Source organism: Schistocerca gregaria, chromosome 11 (genome assembly GCF_023897955.1).
Source record: "Schistocerca gregaria isolate iqSchGreg1 chromosome 11, iqSchGreg1.2, whole genome shotgun sequence".
In the NCBI taxonomy this organism is placed as follows: domain Eukaryota; kingdom Metazoa; phylum Arthropoda; class Insecta; order Orthoptera; family Acrididae; genus Schistocerca; species Schistocerca gregaria.
Genome location: NC_064930.1, coordinates 5,722,049 through 5,740,000, shown reverse-complemented (window position 1 = coordinate 5,740,000; position 17,952 = coordinate 5,722,049). Strand labels below are relative to the sequence as shown.

The following is a 17,952-nucleotide window of genomic DNA, read 5'->3' as shown; positions in this document are numbered from 1 at the left end:
TCTCCGCCCTTTGGATGACCCCACCCCTCCTGGCAATTCCCTCCGTCCTCCCCCCTCCGCAGAGGACATCATCAGGTTCGTCACAATAGTGCTCCAGAACGTCCATCCCTTTCAGCGTCCCCACACCCTCCACCAGATTTCCCTCGCTGCCCGTTCCGTGTTCCACCTCAACACCTACGCCACCTATTCCCACAACCAGGCCCATTTCACCTTCTCCCGTCTCGACACCCTCGTTTAAATTCCCATTATGGCACGACAGCACCGTCTCCTGTTCAATAACATCCGCTCCCTTCCCACCAACAAGCACCTCCTTATGCATACCCTTACGACCCACCGTGTGGATGCCTTCCTTCTGAACGAAACCTTTCTTCAGCCCCACCACACCGTCCACACCTCGCCCTACCTCCTTCACCGGTCTGACAATCCACTCCAGATAGCGCGTGGCGGAGTTGCCATTGGCCACCACCGCCAGATCCCTGTCCGGCTCCAACCCCTCCTTCCTGACCCCACAGAACACTTGATCCTTAGTCTCTTCTTCCCCGGCCTTACCCTTACCTGTGCCACCATCTATGTCCGCCCCGCTGCACCTATTCCTTTCGACTTCCTTTCCCACATCGACCGTACCTTCTCCTCCTACGTGATCGCCGCCGACCTTAACATCCATAGTCGTTCTGCCGCCCAGTTACGGCGGTGGCATCGGTTCCTTGCCACCCTTCAAGGCGACGTCCTTCCAATTCCCCAACACACCCGCCCTGAATCCAATACCACTCCCGATGTCGTCCTAGCCTCCCCCACCCTGCTTGGCCGCATAGCGGTGGACGTCCTTGATCCCATTGGCAGTGACCATCTCCCTGTCCTCCTCACTGTATCAGACGGTCGTCGCCCCCGTCCCGACCCGCGCCATGACCCTCCCCCGAAATATGTCCATGACTACTCCCGTGCCAACTGGAATGCCTACCGGGACTCCCTTGCTCTCCAGGTCGATAGCCACCCCCTCACCTACCACCAACCTGATGACGTTACCCGTGCTGCCTCCTTTCTCCAGCAGACCTTGTCTGAGGCCGTGGAGGCCCACGTCCCTACCATTGCCATCCATCCGCACCGCCCCACCTTACCCCCACAGGCCGTCCTTCTCCTGCGTGAATCCCGCCGGCTCTACCGTGCCTTCCTTCACACACGTGACCAGGACACACTACGACGCCACCGGCAACTACAGCGACACATCAGGAACTTACTCACGGCAAAGAAACGCCGGGACTGGCGACAGACATGCACCCGTCTTAATGCCACCTTACCTATCAACTCGTCCAAGTACTGGTCAGCCTTCCGCCGCCTTACCGGATCTAAACCCTCTCCCTACTACCCTCTCCTTCATGATGACCACCCCTTCCCTGATGCCCTTAGTAAGGCCAACCATTTCGCCTCCTACCTCTCCGATATCCTTACCATCCCTGACGATCCCCAGTTCGATTATTCCCTCTTTCCTGATGTCCGTGATCGAACTGATACCTCTGTCCCCCCGCTTGCTCCTGGCTTCCAGTACTTGGACAACATCACACACACAGAACTAAATACCCCAATCACCACTCAAGATATCATTGCTACACTTCGCCCTAAACGCAACACTGCTCCCGGTCACGATCGTGTTACTTACCGTCACCTCCGTGAAGCTCCTGCCTCCTTCCTCTCCACATTGGCCAGGCTCTACAATGTGGTCCTGTCCACCGGCTACTACCCCGACCTGTGGAAAACCTCCCGGATCCTGATGTTCCTCAAGCCCGACAAACCGCCTTCCGCTGTCTCCTCCTACCGTCCCATCAGCCTTACCTCGGTCTTCAGCAAGGTCCTGGAATCCATTCTTACCCGCCGCCTACACAAGCACCTTCACCAACACCGCCTCCTCCCCCCTACCCAATGTGGCTTCCGGCCGTCCTTCTCAGCCGATGACCTCCTCCTTCACCTCACTCACCTCCTCTCCGAACAACTCAATTCCCGTCGTTCCGCCATCTTCCTTTCCCTCGACCTCGAACGCGCATATGACCGTGTGTGGCATTCCGGTCTCCTTTTCAAGCTCCAAACCTTTGCTCTTCCTCTCAACTATGTCCGTCTGGTCGCTTCCTTCCTTTCCCACCGTCCTTCCTATGTCACCATCCACAACACTGATTCCTACACCTTCTACCCCTCCGCCGGTGTGCCCCAAGGTTCCGTCCTTTCCCCTCTTCTCTACCTCCTTTACACGGCAGACATGCCTCCACCTGCACCTCCCCTACACCTTCTCCAGTACGCCGATGACACTGCCTTCCTTGCCCTCGCTCCCACCCTGCAACGCTCCCAGCACCTTCTCCAATCCTATCTTGACCGGTTCACCACTTGGTGTAACCAGTGGTTGCTCAAGGTCAATCCTTCCAAGACCCAGGCGATCATTGTAGGCAAAACCACTCGTTCCTTCCGTCTCCTTGATTTCTATCTTACTATTTATGGCCGTCCCATCACCCTCACACCTACTCTCAAGTACCTTGGTGTCACCCTCGACCGTCGCCTCTCCTGGAACCCACATCTCCGGACGATCCAAGCCAAGGCCCGCTCCCGCCTCCGCCTCCTTAAGCTCCTTTCTGGCCGTACATGGGGTCTGGACCCTTCCACCATCCTCTACACCTACAAGTCCCTCATCCGTCCTATCCTTTGCTATGCTCATCCCGCCTGGATCTCTGCCCCTCCTACCTTCTACAAGTCCATTCAGATCCTAGAACGCCATGCGCTCCGCCTCGCCTATCGCATCCGTCTCCCTTCCCCCACGCGGATCCTCTATGACCTGATTCCCTTCCCGCACCTCCTCCTTTTCCTCGAACGGTTACGGATCCTCTACACCTCCCGCAAGCTTGATCCTCCACACCCTCTTGTCTCTCCCATCCTCTCCCACCCCAACCCGCTGCCGCGCCTGCATTCCTATATCCCACCTGCTCTCCATCTTTACACCCTCCACACCCTCTCCCTCGGTGGCTTCCGTCAACTCCCCCTCCCTGATGATGCCCTCCTCCCCTCCATCTACCCCTCCTACCAACTTTGAGCCTTACCTTCCCTCTCCTCTCCTTTTCCTGTGGGCACCCTCTCTCCCTTCTCTCCCTCCCTCCCCTCCCCTTTCTCCTTGGGCTTCCACTCCCCCTACCCTCCCCCTTCTCCTCCATCCCTCTCCTCCACTGGCATCTTCCCCTCCCCCTCTCTCTCCTCTTCCCCACACCTTTTCCCCTTGGCAGGCCACGACTCTGCTGTCTTCCATCAGTTACTTTCATCGTCCTACGCCGAAGACCATCGCATGTGTTTGTGCCTCGACTCTCCTGCAGTGTGTTTGTGTTTCGTCGTTTGTGCTCCGCTGGTTCACGTGTGGCCATCTGCCATCTGCGTTTGTGCACCGTGTTTCTCCGCTTTTATCCATTGTGCTACGCACGTGACCGACTCCGTTTTAACTCTGTTTTGTCTACTGTTTGTACCCCGCCGTCTTGATTGTTTTTATATCTCACTCATCTCTGTTCTGTGTATACTCTGAGGCCGAAGAGCGGCATACTTGGTCCGCTGCCGGCCTACCTGTTTGTCACAGGTATTAAAATCACAATAAAGGAAAAAAAAAAAGCGTGAGCGTTGCTTGAGCGTCGTGTAAAGTCGGCTGCAGGGGTGATTGCCAAGTTTGGGCAGCGTTTCGTAGTATATCAGTGCAATGAAGACGTGTCCCAGTGTTTCGCAGTTGGACGACAAGAGTTTTACACAGTAGCAAAGAGCGAGGCACTGAGTTGGCATGAACAATGGAGAGCACAATGGGGCTCGAGATGTGCTTGTTACCTCAGGTGCTGTGTGATTGTCAACAAGGAGTGAAATGGACCAATTTGTGACCGCCCTTTCAATTTAAGACGTTAAAAACAGACGGAATTTGCATTCGTAATAGCAGAGCATCGGAACTACTTGGAACTCTTGTGTATATGAACGTGTCCGCGCCTTTGTACTCTGGTACCTTCGCCGCTACAAACCATCCAACCATCGTGCCCGTGCACAACAGAGTCGCAAAGAATGGAGAATAGCCAGGCTTGGTCGTGTGTGCAGCCGTAGCTCAGTTGGAAGATCGTTTGCTTAGCGTGTGAAAGGTTTCGGGTTCAATCCCCGGCTCCTCCTTGTTTTGTGGTCAGTGCATGGTAAGTGTTGGTCGCGGCGAACATAAAGGCACGCAAGAAGTTGCAAAACCACCATCACAGACTGATATGATGTATACTGTCATCAGGAGAGCCAGATGTAAGTGTGGGGACCGGCTGTAATCGAGGTGTCATCGAGAGCAGACCTGTCTTAGGTATCACGGCATAACGTCATTGAAGTCTAGAGAGTGGACAACACGTTCGTCTTACTCAGAGCGTTGTCCGAACTCTTTTTTTGACGTTATGCGTGCCACTTTCATTGTGGCCAACTACGATTCGATACAGAATGCACGAAACCTGAAAGACACCCTCACTGATACATAGAAAGTGTCGTTTGTCTGCGGAATAATGGGAGTGCAAGGGTCTGTGACGTTGATATGGCTGTATGTAGCACTATTAGTCAACGGGGGGGTGGGCGTAGCTCAGATGGTAGAGCTTAGCGTGCGAGAGGTACTGGGATCGATACCCAGCGCCTCCAGAATTTTTAACACACCTACAAGCGCACCTTGCCATGCAAGTGGAATAATTCCCAACCAGCAGAGGTGTCTAGGCAGATACAAGCGAACGATTAGCATCCACAATTGTCAAGCGTGCTTTTATTCGTGCGCAGGAAGCACCCTCCTCCCACACCTACACTTAATTTAGAAACAGTACAAATGTTCCCATAAGATTCTCAAGCCTACGTCGGAAAGATCTGCCTTGCCCCGAGTTCACGTAAATCCCACTGCACGTTCCCATTCTTTGCGTGCAGTCGGCTGCTACTGGTGTCGCTGGTTGTGACTGCTGATAACAGATGCCGTAGCAACCAATTCATGGAGTGAGTTGTATGTTTTGCGATAGTCTGTCTCTGACAAGCAAGCACAGGTGATACAGGTGCGAACACAGGAAGCTTGCAGCCCCTCGTTGCCTGCAGACACAGAGCAGCCACACTAGGAGAGCGGCCTAAGCCGTAGGCGAAATGTGCTCATTCGCTTTGGCGCGACGTCGAACTATAAATAAGGCTCTCACTAGCGTGAGCGTCGTGTAAAGTCGGAAAAGTCGTCTTCAGGGGTGATTGCCAAGTTTGGGCAGCGTTTCGTAGTATATCAGTGCAATGAAGCCGTGTCCCAGTGTTTCGCAGTTGGACGACAAGAGTTTTACACAGTAGCAAAGAGCGAGGCACTGAGTTGGCATGAGCAATGGAGAGCACAATGGGGCTCGAGATGTGCTTGTTACTTCAGGTGCTGTGTGATTGTCGACAAGGAGTGAAATGGACCAATTTGTGACCGCCCTTTCAATTTAAGACGTTAAAAACAGACGGAATTTGCATTCGTCATACCAGAGCATCGGGACTACTTGGAACTCTTGTGTATATGAACGTGTCCGCGCCTTTGTACTGTGGTACCTTCGCCGCTACAAACCAACCAACCATCGTGCCCGTGCACAACAGAGTCGCAAAGAATGGAGTATAGCCAGGCTTGGTCGTGTGTGCAGCCGTAGCTCAGTTGGCAAATCGTTCGCGTAGCGTGTGAATGGTCTCGGGTTCAATCCCCGGCTCCTCCATGTTTTGTGGTCAGTGCATGGTAAGTGTTGGTCGCGGCGAACATAAAGGCACGCAAGAAGTTGCAAAACCAGCGTCACAGACTGATATGATGTATAGTGTCATCAGGAGTGCCAGATGTAAGTGTGGGGACCGGCTGTTATCGAGGTGTCATCGAGTGCAGATCTGTCTTAGGTATTGAAGTCTAGAGAGTGGACAACACGTTCGTCTTACTCAGAGCGGTGTCCGAACTCTATTTCCGACGTTATGCGTGCCACTTTCATTGTGGCCAACTACGATTCGATACAGAATGCACGAAACCTGAAAGACACCCTCACTGATACATAGAAAGTGACGTTTGTCTGCGGAATAATGGGAGTGCAAGGGTATGTGACGTTGATATGGCTGTATGTAGCACTATTAGTCAACGGGGGGGGGGGGGGGGGTGGGCGTAGCTCAGATGGTAGTAGAGCTTAGCGTGCGAGAGGTACTGGGATCGATACCCAGCGCCTCCAGAATTTTTAACACACCTACAAGCGCACCTTGCCATGCAAGTGGAATAATTCCCAACCAGCAGAGGTGTCTAGGCAGATACAAGCGAACGATTAGCATCCACAATTGTCAAGCGTGCTTTTATTCGTGCGCAGGAAGCACCCTCCTCCCACACCTACACTTAATTTAGAAACAGTACAAATGTTCCAATAAGATTCTCAAGCCTACGTCGGAAAGATCTGCCTTGCGCCGAGTTCACGTAAATCCCACTGCACGTTCCCATTCTTTGCGTGCAGTCGGCTGCTACTGGTGTTGCTGGTTGTGACTGCTGATAACAGATGCCGTAGCAATCAATTCATGGAGTGAGTTGTATGTTTTGCGATAGTCTGTCTCTGACAAGCAAGCACAGGTGATATAGGTGCGAACACAGGAAGCTTGCAGCCGCTCGTTGCCTGCAGACACAGAGCAGCCACACTAGGAGAGCGGCCTAAGCCGTAGGCGAAATGTGCTCATTCGCTTTGGCGCGACGTCGAACTATAAATAAGGCTGTCACTAGCGTGAGCGTCGTGTAAAGTCGGCTGCAGGGGTGATTGCCAAGTTTGGGCAGCGTTTCGTAGTATATCAGTGCAATGAAGACGTGTCCCAGTGTTTCGCAGTTGGACGACAAGAGTTTTACACAGTAGCAAAGAGCGAGGCACTGAGTTGGCATGAACAATGGAGAGCACAATGGGGCTCGAGATGTGCTTGTTACCTCAGGTGCTGTGTGATTGTCGACAAGGAGTGAAATGGACCAATTTGTGACCGCCCTTTCAATTTAAGACGTTAAAAACAGAGGGAATTTGCATTCGTAATACCAGAGCATCGGAACTACTTGGAACTCTTGTGTATATGAACGTGTCCGCGCCTTTGTACTCTGGTACCTTCGCCGCTACAAACCAACCAACCATCGTGCCCGTGCACATCAGAGTCGCAAAGAATGGAGAATAGCCAGGCTTGGTCGTGTGTGCAGCCGTAGCTCAGTTGGCAGATCGTTCGCTTAGCGTGTGAAAGGTCTCGGGTTCAAACCCCGGCTCCTCCATGTTTTGTGGTCAGTGCATGGTAAGTGTTGGTCGCGGCGAACATAAAGGCACGCAAGAAGTTACAAAACCAGCGTCACAGACTGATATGATGTATACTGTCATCAGGAGAGCCAGATGTAAGTGTGGGGCCGGCTGTTATCGAGGTGTCATCGAGTGCTGACCTGTCTTAGGTATCACGGCATAACGTCATTGAAGTCTAGAGAGTGGACAACACGTTCGTCTTACTCAGAGCGGTGTCCGAACTCTATTTTCGACGTTATGCGTGCCACTTTCATTGTGGCCAACTACGATTCGATACAGAATGCACGAAACCTGAAAGACACCCTCACTGATACACAGAAAGTGTCGTTTGTCTGCGGAATAATGGGAGTGCAAGGGTCTGTGACGTTGATATGGCTGTATGTAACACTATTAGTCAACGGGGGGGTGGGCGTAGCTCAGATGGTAGAGCGCTCGCTTAGCGTGCGAGAGGTACTGGGATCGATACCCAGCGCCTCCAGAATCTTTAACACACCTACAAGCGCACCTTGCCATGCAAGTGGAATAATTCCCAACCAGCAGAGGTGTCTAGGCAGATACAAGCGAACGATTAGCAACCACAATTGTCAAGCGTGCTTTTATTCGTGCGCAGGAAGCACCCTCCTCCCACACCTACACTTAATTTAGAAACAGTACAAATGTTCCCATAAGATTCTCAAGCCTACGTCGGAAAGATCTGCCTTGCGCCGAGTTCACGTAAATCCCACTGCACGTTCCCATTCTTTGCGTGCAGTCGGCTGCTACTGGTGTTGCTGGTTGTGACTGCTGATAACAGATGCCGTAGCAATCAATTCATGGAGTGAGTTGTATGTTTTGCGATAGTCTGTCTCTGACAAGCAAGCACAGGTGATATAGGTGCGAACACAGGAAGCTTGCAGCCCCTCGTTGCCTGCAGACACAGAGCAGCCACACTAGGAGAGCGGCCTAAGCCGTAGGAGAAATGTGCTCATTCGCTTTGGCGCGAAGTCGAACTATAAATAAGGCTGTCACTAGCGTGAGCGTCGTGTAACGTCGGAAAAGTCGGCTGCAGGGGTGATTGCCAAGTTTGGGCAGCGTTTCGTAGTATATCAGTGCAATGAAGACGTGTCCTAGTGTTTCGCAGTTGGACGACAAGAGTTTTACACAGTAGCAAAGAGCGAGGCACTGAGTTGGCATGAACAATGGAGAGCACAATGGGGCTCGAGATGTGCTTGTTACCTCAGGTGCTGTGTGATTGTCGACAAGGAGTGAAATGGACCAATTTGTGACCGCCCTTTCAATTTAAGACGTTAAAAACAGACGGAATTTGCATTCGTAATACCAGAGCATCGGAACTACTTGGAACTCTTGTGTATATGAACGTGTCCGCGCCTTTGTACTCTGGTACCTTCGCCGCTACAAACCAACCAACCATCGTGCCCGTGCACAACAGAGTCGCAAAGAATGGAGAATAGCCAGGCTTGGTCGTGTGTGCAGCCGTAGCTCAGTTGGCAGATCGTTCGCTTAGCGTGTGAAAAGTCTCCGGTTCAATCCCCGGCTCCTGCATGTTTTGTGGTAAGTGCATGGTAAGTGTTGGTCGCGGCGAACATAAAGGCACGCAAGAAGTTGCAAAACCACCGTCACAGACTGATATGATGTATACTGTCATCAGGAGAGCCAGATGTAAGTGTGGGGACCGGCTGTTATCGAGGTTTCATCGAGTGCAGACCTGTCTTAGGTATCACGGCATAGCGTCATTGAAGTCTAGAGAGTGGACAACACGTTCGTCTTACTCAGAGCGGTGTCCGAACTCTATTTTCGACGTTATGCGTGCCACTTTCATTGTGGCCAACTACGATTCGATACAGAATGCACGAAACCTGAAAGACACCCTCACTGATACATAGAAAGTGTCGTTTGTCTGCGGAATAATGGGAGTGCAAGGGTCTGTGACGTTGATATGGCTGTATGTAGCACTATTAGTCAACGGGGGGGTGGGCGTAGCTCAGATGGTAGTAGAGCTTAGCGTGCGAGAGGTACTGGGATCGATACCCAGCGCCTCCAGAATTTTTAACACACCTACAAGCGCACCTTGCCATGCAAGTGGAATAATTCCCAACCAGCAGAGGTGTCTAGGCAGATACAAGCGAACGATTAGCATCCACAATTGTCAAGCGTGCTTTTATTCGTGCGCGGGAAGCACCCTCCTCCCACACCTACACTTAATTTAGAAACAGTACAAATGTTCCCATAAGATTCTCAAGCCTACGTCGGAAAGATCTGCCTTGCGCCGAGTTCACGTAAATCCCACTGCACGTTCCCATTCTTTGCGTGCAGTCGGCTGCTACTGGTGTTGCTGGTTGTGACTGCTGATAACAGATGCCGTAGCAATCAATTCATGGAGTGAGTTGTATGTTTTCGAATAGTCTGTCTCTGACAAGGAAGCACAGGTGATATAGGTGCGAACACAGGAAGCTTGCAGCCCCTCGTTGCCTGCAGACACAGAGCAGCCACACTAGGAGAGCGGCCTAAGCCGTAGGCGAAATGTGCTCATTCGCTTTGGCGCGACGTCGAACTATAAATAAGGCTGTCACTAGCGTGAGCGTTGCTTGAGCGTCGTGTAAAGTCGGCTGCAGGGGTGATTGCCAAGTTTGGGCAGCGTTTCGTAGTATATCAGTGCAATGAAGACGTGTCCCAGTGTTTCGCAGTTGGACGACAAGAGTTTTACACAGTAGCAAAGAGCGAGGCACTGAGTTGGCATGAGCAATGGAGAGCACAATGGGGCTCGAGATGTGCTTGTTACCTCAGGTGCTGTGTGATTGTCGACAAGGAGTGAAATGGACCAATTTGTGACCGCCCTTTCAATTTAAGACGTTAAAAACAGACGGAATTTGCATTCGTAATACCAGAGCATCGGAACTACATGGAACTCTTGTGTATATGAACGTGTCCGCGCCTTTGTACTCTGGTACCTTCGCCGCTACAAACCAACCAACCATCGTGCCCGTGCACAACAGAGTCGCAAAGAATGGAGAATAGCCAGGCTTGGTCGTGTGTGTAGCCGTAGCTCAGTTGGCAGATCGTTCGCTTAGCGTGTGAATGGTCTCGGGTTAAATCCCCGGCTCCTCCATGTTTTGTGGTCAGTGCATGGTAAGTGTTGGTCGCGGCGAACATAAAGGCACGCAAGAAGTTGCAAAACCAGCGTCATAGACTGATATGATGTATACTGTCATCAGGAGTGCCAGATGTAAGTGTGGGTACCGGCTGTTATCGAGGTGTCATCGAGTGCAGATCTGTCTTAGGTATCACGGCATAACGTCATTGAAGTCTAGAGAGTGGACAACACGTTCGTCTTACTCAGAGCGGTGTCCGAACTCTATTTTCGACGTTATGCGTGCCACTTTCATTGTGGCCAACTACGATTCGATACAGAATGCACGAAACCTGAAAGACACCCTCACTGATACACAGAAAGTGTCGTTTGTCTGCGGAATAATGGGAGTGCAAGGGTCTGTGACGTTGATATGGCTGTATGTAACACTATTAGTCAACGGCGGGGTGGGCGTAGCTCAGATGGTAGAGCGCTCGCTTAGCGTGCGAGAGGTACTGGGATCGATACCCAGCGCCTCCAGAATCTTTAACACACCTACAAGCGCACCTTGCCATGCAAGTGGAATAATTCCCAACCAGCAGAGGTGTCTAGGCAGATACAAGCGAACGATTAGCATCCACAATTGTCAAGCGTGCTTTTATTCGTGCGCGGGAAGCACCCTCCTCCCACACCTACACTTAATTTAGAAACAGTACAAATGTTCCCATAAGATTCTCAAGCCTACGTCGGAAAGATCTGCCTTGCGCCGAGTTCACGTAAATCCCACTGCACGTTCCCATTCTTTGCGTGCAGTCGGCTGCTACTGGTGTTGCTGGTTGTGACTGCTGATAACAGATGCCGTAGCAATCAATTCATGGAGTGAGTTGTATGTTTTCGAATAGTCTGTCTCTGACAAGGAAGCACAGGTGATATAGGTGCGAACACAGGAAGCTTGCAGCCCCTCGTTGCCTGCAGACACAGAGCAGCCACACTAGTAGAGCGGCCTAAGCCGTAGGCGAAATGTGCTCATTCGCTTTGGCGCGACGTCGAACTATAAATAAGGCTGTCACTAGCGTGAGCGTTGCTTGAGCGTCGTGTAAAGTCGGCTGCAGGGGTGATTGCCAAGTTTGGGCAGCGTTTCGTAGTATATCAGTGCAATGAAGACGTGTCCCAGTGTTTCGCAGTTGGACGACAAGAGTTTTACACAGTAGCAAAGAGCGAGGCACTGAGTTGGCATGAGCAATGGAGAGCACAAAGGGGCTCGAGATGTGCTTGTTACCTCAGGTGCTGTGTGATTGTCGACAAGGAGTGAAATGGACCAATTTGTGACCGCCCTTTCAATTTAAGACGTTAAAAACAGACGGAATTTGCATTCGTAATACCAGAGCATCGGAACTACATGGAACTCTTGTGTATATGAACGTGTCCGCGCCTTTGTACTCTGGTACCTTCGCCGCTACAAACCAACCAACCATCGTGCCCGTGCACATCAGAGTCGCAAAGAATGGAGAATAGCCAGGCTTGGTCGTGTGTGTAGCCGTAGATCAGTTGGCAGATCGTTCGCTTAGCGTGTGAATGGTCTCGGGTTAAATCCCCGGCTCCTCCATGTTTTGTGGTCAGTGCATGGTAAGTGTTGGTTGCGGCGAACATAAAGGCACGCAAGAAGTTGCAAAACCAGCGTCATAGACTGATATGATGTATACTGTCATCAGGAGTGCCAGATGTAAGTGTGGGGACCGGCTGTTGTCGAGGTGTCATCGAGTGCAGATCTGTCTTAGGTATCACGGCATAATGTCATTGAAGTCTAGAGAGTGGACAACACGTTCGTCTTACTCAGAGCGGTGTCCGAACTCTATTTTCGACGTTATGCGTGCCACTTTCATTGTGGCCAACTACGATTCGATACAGAATGCACGAAACCTGAAAGACACCCTCACTGATACACAGAAAGTGTCGTTTGTCTGCGGAATAATGGGAGTGCAAGGGTCTGTGACGTTGATATGGCTGTATGTAGCACTATTAGTCAACGGGGGGGTGGGCGTAGCTCAGATGGTAGAGCGCTCGCTTAGCGTGCGAGAGGTACTGGGATCGATACCCAGCGCCTCCAGAATCTTTAACACACCTACAAGCGCACCTTGCCATGCAAGTGGAATAATTCCCAACCAGCAGAGGTGTCTAGGCAGATACAAGCGAACGATTAGCATCCACATTTGTCAAGCGTGCTTTTATTCGTGCGCAGGAAGCACCCTCCTCCCACACCTACACTTAATTTAGAAACAGTACAAATGTTCCCATAAGATTCTCAAGCCTACGTCGGAAAGATCTGCCTTGCGCGGAGTTCACGTAAATCCCACTGCACGTTCCCATTCTTTGCGTGCAGTCGGCTGCTACTGGTGTTGCTGGTTGTGACTGCTGATAACAGATGCCGTAGCAATCAATTCATGGAGTGAGTTGTATGTTTTGCGATAGTCTGTCTCTGACAAGCAAGCACAGGTGATATAGGTGCGAACACAGGAAGCTTGCAGCCCCTCGTTGCCTGCAGACACAGAGCAGCCACACTAGGAGAGCGGCCTAAGCCGTAGGCGAAATGTGCTCATTCGCTTTGGCGCGACGTCGAACTATAAATAAGGCTGTCACTAGCGTGAGCTTCGTGTAAAGTCGGAAAAGTTGGCTGCAGGGGTGATTGCCAAGTTTGGGCAGCGTTTCGTAGTATATCAGTGCAATGAAGACGTGTCCTAGTGTTTCGCAGTTGGACGACAAGAGTTTTACACAGTAGCAAAGAGCGAGGCACTGAGTTGGCATGAGCAATGGAGAGCACAAAGGGGCTCGAGATGTGCTTGTTACCTCAGGTGCTGTGTGATTGTCGACAAGGAGTGAAATGGACCAATTTGTGACCGCCCTTTCAATTTAAGACGTTAAAAACAGACGGAATTTGCATTCGTAATACCAGAGCATCGGAACTACATGGAACTCTTGTGTATATGAACGTGTCCGCGCCTTTGTACTCTGGTACCTTCGCCGCTACAAACCAACCAACCATCGTGCCCGTGCACAACAGAGTCGCAAAGAATGGAGAATAGCCAGGCTTGGTCGTGTGTGTAGCCGTAGCTCAGTTGGCAGATCGTTCGCTTAGCGTGTGAATGCTCTCGGGTTAAATCCCCGGCTCCTCCATGTTTTGTGGTCAGTGCATGGTAAGTGTTGGTCGCGGCGAACATAAAGGCACGCAAGAAGTTGCAAAACCAGCGTCACAGACTGATATGATGTATACTGTCATCAGGAGAGCCAGATGTAAGTGTGGGGACCGGCTGTTATCGAGGTGTCATCGAGTGCAGATCTGTCTTAGGTATCACGGCATAACGTCATTGAAGTCTAGAGAGTGGACAACACGTTCGTCTTACTCAGAGCGGTGTCCGAACTCTATTTTCGACGTTATGCGTGCCACTTTCATTGTGGCCAACTACGATTCGATACAGAATGCACGAAACCTGAAAGTCACCCTCACTGATACACAGAAAGTGTCGTTTGTCTGCGGAATAATGGGAGTGCAAGGGTCTGTGACGTTGATATGGCTGTATGTAGCACTATTAGTCAACGGGGGGGTGGGCGTAGCTCAGATGGTAGAGCGCTCGCTTAGCGTGCGAGAGGTACTGGGATCGATACCCAGCGCCTCCAGAATCTTTAACACACCTACAAGCGCACCTTGCCATGCAAGTGGAATAATTCCCAACCAGCAGAGGTGTCTAGGCAGATACAAGCGAACGATTAGCATCCACAATTGTCAAGCGTGCTTTTATTCGTGCGCAGGAAGCACCCTCCTCCCACACTTACACTTAATTTAGAAACAGTACAAATGTTCCCATAAGATTCTCAAGCCTACGTCGGAAAGATCTGCCTTGCGCCGAGTTCACGTAAATCCCACTGCACGTTCCCATTCTTTGCGTGCAGTCGGCTGCTACTGGTGTTGCTGGTTGTGACTGCTGATAACAGATGCCGTAGCAATCAATTCATGGTGAGAGTTGTATGTTTTGCGATAGCCTGTCTCTGACAAGCAAGCACAGGTGATATAGGTGCGAACACAGGAAGCTTGCAGCCCCTCGTTGCCTGCAGACACAGAGCAGCCACACTAGGAGAGCGGCCTAAGCCGTAGGCGAAATGTGCTCATTCGCTTTGGCGCGACGTCGAACTATAAATAAGGCTGTCACTAGCGTGAGCGTTGCTTGAGCGTCGTGTAAAGTCGGCTGCAGGGGTGATTGCCAAGTTTGGGCAGCGTTTCGTAGTATATCAGTGCAATGAAGACGTGTCCCAGTGTTTCGCAGTTGGACGACAAGAGTTTTACACAGTAGCAAAGAGCGAGGCACTGAGTTGGCATGAACAATGGAGAGCACAATGGGGCTCGAGATGTGCTTGTTACCTCAGGTGCTGTGTGATTGTCGACAAGGAGTGAAATGGACCAATTTGTGACCGCCCTTTCAATTTAAGACGTAAAAACAGACGGAATTTGCATTCGTAATACCAGAGCATCGGAACTACATGGAACTCTTGTGTATATGAACGTGTCCGCGCCTTTGTACTCTGGTACCTTCGCCGCTACAAACCAACCAACCATCGTGCCCGTGCACAACAGAGTCGCAAAGAATGGAGAATAGCCAGGCTTGGTCGTGTGTGTAGCCGTAGCTCAGTTGGCAGATCGTTCGCTTAGCGTGTGAATGGACTCGGGTTAAATCCCCGGCTCCTCCATGTTTTGTGGTCAGTGCATGGTAAGTGTTGGTCGCGGCGATCTTAAAGGCACGCAAGAAGTTGCAAAACCAGCGTCACAGACTGATATGATGTATACTGTCATCAGGAGAGCCAGATGTAAGTGTGGGGACCGGCTGTTATCGAGGTGTCATCGAGTGCAGATCTGTCTTAGGTATCACGGCATAACGTCATTGAAGTCTAGAGAGTGGACAACACGTTCGTCTTACTCAGAGCGGTGTCCGAACTCTATTTTCGACGTTATGCGTGCCACTTTCATTGTGGCCAACTACGATTCGATACAGAATGCACGAAACCTGAAAGACACCCTCACTGATACACAGAAAGTGTCGTTTGTCTGCGGAATAATGGGAGTGCAAGGGTCTGTGACGTTGATATGGCTGTATGTAGCACTATTAGTCAACGTGGGGGGGGGGGGGGGGGGGCGTAGCTCAGATGGTAGAGCGCTCGCTTAGCGTGCGATAGATACTGGGATCGATACCCAGCGCCTCCAGAATCTTTAACACACCTACAAGCGCACCTTGCCATGCAAGTGGAATAATTCCCAACCAGCAGAGGTGTCTAGGCAGATACAAGCGAACGATTAGCATCCACAATTGTCAAGCGTGCTTTTATTCGTGCGCAGGAAGCACCCTCCTCCCACACCTACACTTAATTTAGAAACAGTACAAATGTTCCCAAAGATTCTCAAGCGTACGTCGGAAAGATCTGCCTTGCGCCGAGTTCACGTAAATCCCACTGCACGTTCCCATTCTTTGCGTGCAGTCGGCTGCTACTGGTGTTGCTGGTTGTGACTGCTGATAACAGATGCCGTAGCAATCAATTCATGGAGTGAGTTGTATGTTTTGCGATAGTCTGTCTCTCACAAGCAAGCACAGGTGATATATGTGCGAACACAGGAAGCTTGCAGCCCCTCGTTGCCTGCAGACACAGAGCAGCCACACTAGGAGAGCGGCCTAAGCCGTAGGCGAAATGTGCTCATTCGCTTTGGCGCGACGTCGAACTATAAATAAGGCTGTCACTAGCGTGAGCGTCGTGTAAAGTCGGAAAAGTCGGCTGCATGGGTGATTGCCAAGTTTGGGCAGCGTTTCGTAGTATATCAGTGCAATGAAGACGTGTCCCAGTGTTTCGCAGTTGGACGACAAGAGTTTTACACAGTAGCAAAGAGCGAGGCACTGAGTTGGCATGAACAATGGAGAGCACAATGGGGCTCGAGATGTGCTTGTTACCTCAGGTGCTGTGTGATTGTCGACAAGGAGTGAAATGGACCAATTTGTGACCGCCCTTTCAATTTAAGACGTTAAAAACAGACGGAATTTGCATTCGTAATACCAGAGCATCGGAACTACTTGGAACTCTTGTGTATATGAACGTGTCCGCGCCTTTGTACTGTGGTACCTTCGCCGCTACAAACCAACCAACCATCGTGCCCGTGCACAACAGAGTCGCAAAGAATGGAGAATAGCCAGGCTTGGTCGTGTGTGCAGCTGTAGCTCAGTTTGCAGATCGTTCGCTTAGCGTGTGAAAGGTCTCGGGTTCAATCCCCGGCTCCTCCATGTTTTGTGGTCAGTGCATGGTAAGTGTTGGTCGCGGCGAACATAAAGGCACGCAAGAAGTTGCAAAACCAGCGTCACAGACTGATATGATGTATACTGTCATCAGGAGAGCCAGATGTAAGTGTGGGGACCGCCTGTTATCTAGGTGTTATCGAGTGCAGATCTGTCTTAGGTATCACGGCATAACGTCATTGAAGTCTAGAGAGTGGACAACACGTTCGTCTTACTCAGAGCGGTGTCCGAACTCTATTTTCGACGTTATGCGTGCCACTTTCATTGTGGCCGACTACGATTCGATACAGAATGCACGAAACCTGAAAGACACCCTCACTGATACATAGAGAGTAGTGTTTGTCTGCGGAATATTGGGAGTGCAAGGGTCTGTGACGTTGATATGGCTGTATGTAGCACTATTAGACAGCGGGGGGGTGCGCGTAGCTCAGATGGTAGGGCGCTCGCTTAGCGTGCGAGAGGTACTGGGATCGATACCCAGCGCGTCCAGAGTTTTTAACACACCTACAAGCGCACCTTGCCATGCAAGTGGAATAATTCCCAACCAGCAGAGGTGTCTAGGCAGATACAAGCGAACGATTAGCATCCACAATTGTCAAGCGTGCTTTTATTCGTGCTCAGGAAGCACCCTCCTCCCACACCTACACTTAATTTAGAAACAGTACAAATGTTCCCATAAGATTCTCAAGCCTACGTCGGAAAGATCTGCCTTGCGCCGAGTTCACGTAAATCCCACTGCACGTTCCCATTATTTGCGTGCAGTCGGCTGCTACTAGTGTTGCTGGTTGTGACTGCTGATAACAGATGCCGTAGCAATCAATTCATGGAGTGAGTTGTATGTTTTGCGATAGTCTGTCTCTGACAAGCAAGCACAGGTGATATAGGTGCGAACACAGGAAGCTTGCAGCCCCTCGTTGCCTGCAGACACAGAGCAGCCACACTAGGAGAGCGGCCTAAGCCGTAGGCGAAATGTGCTCATTCGCTTTGGCGCGACGTCGAACTATAAATAAGGCTGTCACTAGCGTGAGCGTCGTGTAAAGTCGGAAAAGTCGGCTGCATGGGTGATTGCCAAGTTTGGGCAGCGTTTCGTAGTATATCAGTGCAATGAAGACGTGTCCCAGTGTTTCGCAGTTGGACGACAAGAGTTTTACACAGTAGCAAAGAGCGAGGCACTGAGTTGGCATGAACAATGGAGAGCACAATGGGGCTCGAGATGTGCTTGTTACCTCAGGTGCTGTGTGATTGTCGACAAGGAGTGAAATGGACCAATTTG

General features: G+C 51.1%; 4 non-coding genes across 4 annotated transcripts; all 4 read left to right on the top strand.

The window, feature by feature from the left end:
* Positions 1–7,693: 7,693 nt before the first annotated feature.
* Trnaa-agc (transfer RNA alanine (anticodon AGC)) lies at positions 7,694–7,767 on the top strand. Its single transcript has one exon. It is a non-coding gene; the product is annotated as a tRNA-Ala (tRNA).
* A 3,055-nt stretch (positions 7,768–10,822) lies between these two features.
* Trnaa-agc (transfer RNA alanine (anticodon AGC)) lies at positions 10,823–10,896 on the top strand. Its single transcript has one exon. It is a non-coding gene; the product is annotated as a tRNA-Ala (tRNA).
* Positions 10,897–12,389: 1,493 nt separating this feature from the next.
* On the top strand, positions 12,390–12,463 carry Trnaa-agc (transfer RNA alanine (anticodon AGC)). Its single transcript has one exon. It is a non-coding gene; the product is annotated as a tRNA-Ala (tRNA).
* A 1,491-nt stretch (positions 12,464–13,954) lies between these two features.
* On the top strand, positions 13,955–14,028 carry Trnaa-agc (transfer RNA alanine (anticodon AGC)). Its single transcript has one exon. It is a non-coding gene; the product is annotated as a tRNA-Ala (tRNA).
* The last annotated feature ends 3,924 nt before the right edge of the window (positions 14,029–17,952 follow it).